Here is an 8,131-nt window from a genome sequence, read left to right on the forward strand (position 1 = left end):
CAACCAGTGGCGCCACTCCTCCAAGGCAAGTTTCACCGCGAGAAGCTCCCGGTTACCCACATCGTAATTCCTCTCCGCAGGCGAAAGGCGACGGAGTAGTAGGCGCAGGGATGGAGTTTACTGTCCGTGGAGCATCGCTACGACAGGATGGCGCCAACTCCCACATCAGACGCGGCCCACTTCAACGACGAACTGACGGGCCGTGTCCGGTTGAGAGAGAATCGGTGCGTTGGTGAATCGCCTCTTCAAATCCAGAAACGCTCGATCCGCCTCCGGATTCCACTTGAAGGTCCTGATGCTGGAAGTCAAGGCAGTTAACGGAGCGGCCACACGGCTGTAATCCCGGATGAATCTGCGGTAGAAATTCGCAAACCCCAAAAATCTCTGGAGCTGCAATCTCGCACCGGGCTGGGCCCATTCCAGAACCGCTCTAACCTTCTCCTGGTCCATCCTAATCTCTCCCTGGAGATGATGTACCCGAGAAAGGATGTCGTGTGGGCGTGAAACTCGCACTTCTCGGCCTTCACAAACAGGCGATTCTCCAACAATCGCTGCAGAACCTGCCGGACATGCTGGACGTGGTCGGAAGGTTCCTTCGAGAAGATCAGAATGTCATCCAGGTAAACAAACACAAAGAGACCGATCATATCTCTCAGGACGCCGTTTCACCATACTCTGGAATACCGCTGGAGCATTGGTCAGTCCAAACGGCATCACCTGATACTCGAAGTGACCCATCGGTGTATTGAAACCCGTCAACCACTCGTCCCCCCTCTCTGATCCGGGACCAGGTGATACGCATTGCGTAGGTCTAGCTTGGTGAACACCGTAGCACCCTGTAAGGAGTCGAAGGCAGAACTCATCAAGGGCAGGGGATACTTGTTCTTGACCGTGATGTCATTCAACCCCCGATAATCAATACACGGTCGAAGAGAGCCATCCCTCTTACCCACAAAGAAGAATCCTGCCCCCAGGGGGTGATGACGAGGGACGAACGAGACCAGCAGCTAGGGACTCCTTGATGTAGGTCTCCAACGCCTCACGTTCAGGTCGGGAGATACTGTATAACCTTCCCTTGGGGTAGACAGCTCCAGGGACCAGGTTGATGGCACAATCATATGGTCGGTGGGGAGGAGTGACAGAGCCTTCTGCTTACTGAAAACTTCCCCCAAATCGTGATATGTCTCGGGAACCAGGGACAAATCTGGGGGTTTAGCCTCAATCACCTGACTGGGAACCGAATGGGGCAGGCAGTCTTGAGACAGTTAGCATGACAATCAAGGCTCCAACTCGTTACCTTGCCCGTCACCCAATCGAACGTGGGATTGTGTTCCTTCAGCCAGGGGTATCCAAGGACCAGAGGAACATGGGAAGACGGCAGAATGAAGAATGAAATCATCTCAGAATGATTCCCCGACAACCGCATCTTAACCGGTTCAGTCCTCATCGTGATACGTGCCAGACTACTGCCGCTCAGAGTGGTAGCTTCAATGGCTTCCGGCAATTGCTCCTTGGAAAGCCCCAGCTGTTCCACCAACTCGGCATCTAGAAAGCTTCCATCGGCACCTGAATCGATAAAAGCGTTAATCGCTAAGCTCTGATTCCTGTTCATAAGGGTAGCCGGGAAACGGGGTCTGACAGAGGTATTGAGAGGTCGAAACTGGCTCGCTAAAAGTCCTCCCAACTTTAGCGAGCCGCGCAGTTTGACGACCCGACTGGATCCTGAGAAGCTGATCGGTTGGACGGGACCCATTGCTTCTCCCTCCTTCGCTCTCGGACTCGATTATCCACCCGAATAGACAAAGCTACCAAGCTGTCCAGGTCACTAGGCTCCGGATAGGAGATCAACTCATCCTTGAGCTGCTCCGACAGACCCTGGTAAAAGGCCGCTTGCAGAGACTCCTCGTTCCACCCACTCTCCACAGCCAACGTCTTGAACTCGATCACGAAGTCGGCCACGCTGCGAGTTCCTTGGCGAAGCGAAAACAGGCGCCTAGCTGCGTCCCTCCCTCGGACGGAATGGTCGAAGAGCTTCCTCATCTCGGCCGTGAACCCTGGTATGAAGCCATGCAGGGATCCTGTCGTTCCCAAACGGCTGAAGCCCACTCCAGCGCTCGACCACGCAGCAACTCAATCACAAAGGCTATCCTAGCCTTGTCTGTGGCATAAGAGTAGGGCTGTAGATCGAACACTAATCCACACTGCATAAGGAAGGAACGGCATCTTCCCAGCTCCCCCTCATATTTATCCGCGCCGGAACCTTGGGCTCACGGATGGACACAGCTTCAGAAGCGGCAGGCGAGATGGGTGAAACCGGTAGTGGATCCTCCACCGGACACTTGCGTTGGTTCTGGACCTCCGTCAGACCGGTAGAAAGGTTCCGAACTGACAACGCGATCTCCTGTAGTACCGTGCTATGATGGCCCAACATCTTCTCCTGCTGGGTAATAGCATGGCGAACAGAGTCCAGGTCCGCTGGGTTCATTACTGGCCGGATCGTTCTGTCACGGTTAACTAAGCCAGAACCCAGAAGCAGACCAGGACACGGTACGTGAGACAAAGGTGAGTGTTTATTTATAGAGTCCGAGTGAAACTGAATAATCCAGGGAACAGAGCGGGTGGCGTGGATGGGTTGTTGAGGGTGCAGTGGTTGGTCCGGTACTGGCTCGGCAGCCGCCGACCATCAGGCAGAGGTTGGGTGAAGGTTCCGGGTGAGAGACTGCAGACAGAACAAAACGGAGGTGAGTACACAGCAAATCAACAAGGTGCAAAACAACAAAACTAACGCTAGAACTCAAAGGCTGATACGCTGACAAACATACTGTTCATGGCTAACGATCCGGCAGGAACTGGATGTTGGGCCAGAGCCTAAGAAGGGTGATGATCAGGACCAGGTGTGCAGATTGCTGATGGAATGCAGGTGCGGAAAACCAGAGCGCTCCCCGGAGCGTTCCCGAACCCTCGGGAAACTGGAGAATACGAGCAGGAACACTAGTCACCAGACAGGACCCGACTCAGACAGCCGGGATCGTCACACAGGGCATTGAAAATGGGTCGTGGATGGGTATTCCAGCATGACAATGACCCAAAACACACGGCCAAGGCAACAAAGGAGTGGCTCAAGAAGCAGCACATCTGTGGAGAATCTGTGGAGGGAGCTAAAGGTTCAAGTTGCCAAACGTCAGCCTCGAAACCTTAATGACTTGGAGAAGATCTGCAAAGAGCAGTGGGACAAAATCCCTCCTGAGATGTGTGCAATCCTGGTGGCCAACTACAAGAAACGTCTGACCTCTGTGATTGCCAACAAGGGTTTTGCCACCAAGTCCTAAGTCATGTAGCTATTTCTATACATACAGTACATAAAATATATTAGTATGCAATACAAAGGCAATCTACAGAGGAGTGCTCAGGGTCCCATCCAGTGAGGTTGCCTATGTACTGAAGAAGGAGGCCAGTAAATGGGTGGGTAGATGAAATACAGTGGCTTGCGAAAGTATTCACCCCACTTGGCATTTTTCCTATTTTGTTGCCGTACAACCTGGAATTAAAATGGATTTTTGGGGGGTTTGTATCATTTGATTTTCACAACATGCCTACCACTTTGAAGATATTTTTTTTTACTGTGAAACAAACAAGAAATAAGACAAAAAACACAGAAAACTTGAGCGTGCATAACTATTCACCCCCCACAAAGTCAATACTTTGTAGAGCCACCTTTTGCTGCAATTACAGCTGCAAGTATCTTGGAGTATGTCTCTATATGCTTGGCACATCTAGCCACTGGGATTTTTGCCCATTCTTCAAGGCAAAACTGCTGCAGCTCCTTCAAGTTGGATGGGTTCCGCTGGTGTTCAGCAATCTTTAAGTCATACCAAAGATTCTCATTTGGATTGAGGTCTGGGCTTTGACTAGGCCATTCCAAGACATTTAAATGTTTCCCCTTAAACCACTCAAGTGTTGCATTAGCAGTATGCTTAGGGTCATTGTCCTGCTGGAAGGTGAACCTCCGTCCCAGTCTCAAATCTCTGGAAGACTGAAACAGATTTCCCTCAAGAATGTCCCTGTATTTAGCGCTATCCATCATTCCTGCAATTCTGAACAGTTTCCCAGTTCCTGCCGATGAAAAACACCCTCGCAGCATGATGCTGCCACTACCATGCTTCACCGTGGGGATGGTGTTCTCGGGGTGATGAGAGGTGATGGGTTTGCGCCAGACATAGCATTTTCCTTGATGGCCGAAAAGCTCAATTTTAGTCTAATCTGACCAGAGTACCTTCTTCCATATGTTTGGGGAGTCTCCCACATGCCTTTTGGCAAATACCAAACGTGTTTGCTCATTTTTTTCTTTAAGCAATGGCTTTTTTCTGGCCACTCTTCCGTAAGGCCCAGCTCTGTGGACTGTATGGCTTAAAGTGGTCCTATGGACAGATACTCCAATCTCCGCTGTGGAGCTTTGCAGCTCCTTCAGGGTTATCTTTGGTCTCTTTGTTGCCTCTGATTAATTCCCTTCTTGCCTGGTCCATGGGTTTTGGTGGGTGGCCCTCTCTTGGCAGGTTTGTTGAATAATGGATTTAATGGTGCTCCGTGGGATGTTCAAAGTTTCTGATATTTTTTTATAACCCAAACCTGATCTGTACTTCTCCACAACTTTGTCCCTGACCAGTTTGGAGAGCTCCTTGGTCTTCATGGTGCCGCTTGCTTGGTGGTGCCCTTTGCTTAGTGGTGTTGCAGACTCTGGGGCCTTTCAGAACAGGTGTATATATACTGAGTTCATGTGACAGATCATGTGACACTTAGATTGCACACAGGTGGACTTTATTTAACTAATTATGTGTATTCTGAAGGTTAATTGGTTGAACCAGATTTCATTTAGGGGCTTCATAGCAAAGGGGGTGAATACATACGCACGCACCACTTTTCCGTTAGGTGTTTTTTAGAATTTTTTGAAAATTCATTTCACTTCACCAATTTGGACTATTTTGTATATGTCCATTACAAGAAATCAAATAAAAATCCATTTAAATTACAGGTTGTAATGCAACAAAATAGAAAAAACGCCAAGGGGGATGAATACTTATGCAAGGCACTGTAGATGGATTGATCAATGAACTACAACTGGGTTACTTTGAACTACAACTCCTAACAGCCAATCTCTCAAAAGTCCCCCATGGAACCCTGGCATCACTGGCAGCTCATTGGTGGACTCGATGAGGAGGGGTGTGGCCAGCCAAGTGCAGGAGCCTGAGGATGACGTCATCGAAATCACTGCCCTCTGATTGGCTGATTTTATCCATCACTCTATTAGAACCAGTGGTATAAGTCTCCCGAGTGGCGCAGTGGTCTAAGGCACTGCATCGCAGTGCTAGCTGTGCCAGTAGAGATCCTGGTTCAAATCCAGACTCTGTCGTAGCTGGCCGCGACTGGGAGACCCATGGGGCGGCGCACAATTAGCCAGCGTCGTCCAGGGTAGGGGAGGGCATGGCCGGCAGGGATGTAGCTCAGTTGGTAGAGCATGGCGTTTGCAACGCCAGGGTTGTGGGTTTGATTCCCACAGGGGGTCAGTATGAATATGTATGCACTCACTTAACTGTAAGTTGCTCTGGATAAGAGTGTCTGATAAATGTAAATGTGTAAGCATAGAGATCATCCCAGAAACATGACATTGAAGTTTCTTTACCTGAGTCACAGCAGATTCCTGGTGCGGCGCAGCGTCCTGTTTCAGATCCACAGGGTCTCCCTCCTGCCTGGCAGGGGGTGGGCAGGTACTTCTCCTCCATGCAGCGTGCCGTCTCTGGGGGGCCCATCCAGCAGCCCCTTCCCACAGCAGATACTGGGGCCGAAGAAGCGGCCCTGCTACCCTGGCCCACATGACATGCACTGCAGGGGAGAGAAGGGACAGTCGGGTATTAAGTCGTACCATCATTCAAAAAAATAGATTCTTATCAACATTCTTTCTCCCTTTTTTCACGGGGAAGGTAACGGTGCATTGTCAAATCTCAGAAAAGCAGTTTCTTCAGAATTCAGTACTTCTACAGAGCCTCACTTTCAGTACTTCTACAGAGCCTCACTCCTACTCCTCTTGATGCATCTCTAAGATAAATCATACCTGTTATTTACAATACATATTATATTTAAATAGTCTAGATCTAGATTCTAGACAGATCCAGTTGCGGTTCACCTTGCATTGTGGAGCGTCCATGATGGACCTTTTGCCCCCGATGGGACAGTTGGAGATCTAGCAGGCTGAACAGACAGACAGGAGGAAGAGTAGACACAAGGACACAGCGGCTCCAGTCATCTCTACTGAGAGAAGAGGAATAAAGTACAAGTTGTGTTTGTTCGGTTCGGAGTGACTCCCAGGTGAATGTTGAAGTTCTTCTGTATCTTCAGTAGCACCCAGACCTCTTAAATACCCTCTCTTCTCTCTCCCAGGGAGTGACAAGGACCCCTGACATCCACTTAGGGTTAATTAACTAACCTGTATTACGCACCTTCCCTCCTGATAGCGCTGGCCCCTGGCTTGGGCTGGGCTTGGGCTGGGCTTGGCAGATGCCTGGCCGGTAGTGCAGTCATACAGTGGCCTGGTGCGACCTCAGCCATAGAGACAGTCATTAGAGGAGGGCCTGTGTCCGTGACCATGCATGTGAAAGAGGAGATGGGTTGGAAGAATGAGACAGACGGAAAGTGTTTGGTATGTAGATGGAGATGGGGGGAGGTGTTGAACCTGGACCTATGACCAATGACCTTTTTAGAGAGATGACAAGATGAGATGGTGATTGTGAGGCAATTACTGTAGAGCAGTGTTTTTCAGTGTTAGCTAACTATCTAACAGACTTGTTGGCTACATCCTATAGATTGGTTCCAGATCAAGGATTGGGAAAACAGTATCATAAAGTGATGGTATAAGAAGACCTATTTGGACATATTTGTACATATTGAGATTATACACTAGGGCATCGATCATCGACTAGATTCAGTCGTGGGCCGATTTTTTCTGGAGCGGATGGTCGGTGGCCGGAACAAAATTACAAATAATTTGTAGACTGAAAATTGACCGCAAGAAGCCCAAACAGATATGTTTGACTAAAAAGTAATCATTTCAAACCTTGCTTACATTTGTATATGATCACGTGTTTCTCTATTATGCGTGGGATTACTTGAAACAGATTTATTACATTAAAATCACTTGGAGCTGATGTCTACACACATTGGCACACAAGCACACACACACACACGCACAATATACCTGATATGTTACCTTAATAAACTTTCTAATACCTCATAGCAATTAGTACACATTGTCGAGGTCTTAGGTTAATTTATTTAATGAGTCCATTAACACAGACAATGCTAATCGACTTCCTATTAGAGACTTTCACTCTTCGAATGAGATGAGCTCAATTAGTGCCTTCCGGATTAGTAATCCTGTATTGATGGAGAAAGGCAGGGTCAATATATCTGTTAAATTATGGGGGAAGAGTTTACATCAGATGATCGGTACATACACGTGTCATAAGATTTATGTGACATCACAGTTTTCAACCTTTCAGAGTCAGTACCCACTATGAAGAGTCACTGTGAGGTAAGACAAGAAAAGGCTTGGTGTTGCTGCCAGGAACGTGTCTATTTGCTTGTGTATAGGCCTGACTGAGAGATCAATGATGGCCCAGTTCAAATATGTTGTATATGCACCCTTCATCACTTTTAAAGAGTATTTGAAATGGCCCATAGTGTTGCTGCTCTGTGACCTAGCAAACTACCAGTCAGACATAATTTGGCCAACAACTGAGCTCTCCTCTCATGGTGCAGTGGGGTTCTCCTTCCCCCATGTTGCTGTATTGATTCACTACATGTTACACTGTCCTACATGAGCCAACTCAATCCTTCACTTTGATTTAGATGTGTGTCTAAATGACTTGGAATACTGAAGTCATGTCATCAAGACACTTAAACTTTATAACATAAGCATGAGCATTCACAGAGCATACACCAGCTTCACAAGACAACATATGCATTACCTTTCTGTGGTGGTTCCTAATTGGCCAATTAAATAATCTATGCATAATTGTCTTTCCAGCACCAAATTTTTCCACATATCCTGAATCCATTATTGCACTAACTAACTTTATAG

General features: G+C 48.1%; 1 pseudogene; it reads right to left on the reverse strand.

Moving 5' to 3' along the window:
- Positions 1 to 5,192: 5,192 nt before the first annotated feature.
- On the reverse strand, positions 5,193 to 6,298 carry LOC121583085 (annotated as a pseudogene).
- Positions 6,299 to 8,131: the final 1,833 nt, after the last annotated feature.

This window comes from Coregonus clupeaformis, unplaced genomic scaffold (assembly GCF_020615455.1).
Source record: "Coregonus clupeaformis isolate EN_2021a unplaced genomic scaffold, ASM2061545v1 scaf0185, whole genome shotgun sequence".
Taxonomy (NCBI): Eukaryota; Metazoa; Chordata; class Actinopteri; order Salmoniformes; family Salmonidae; genus Coregonus; species Coregonus clupeaformis.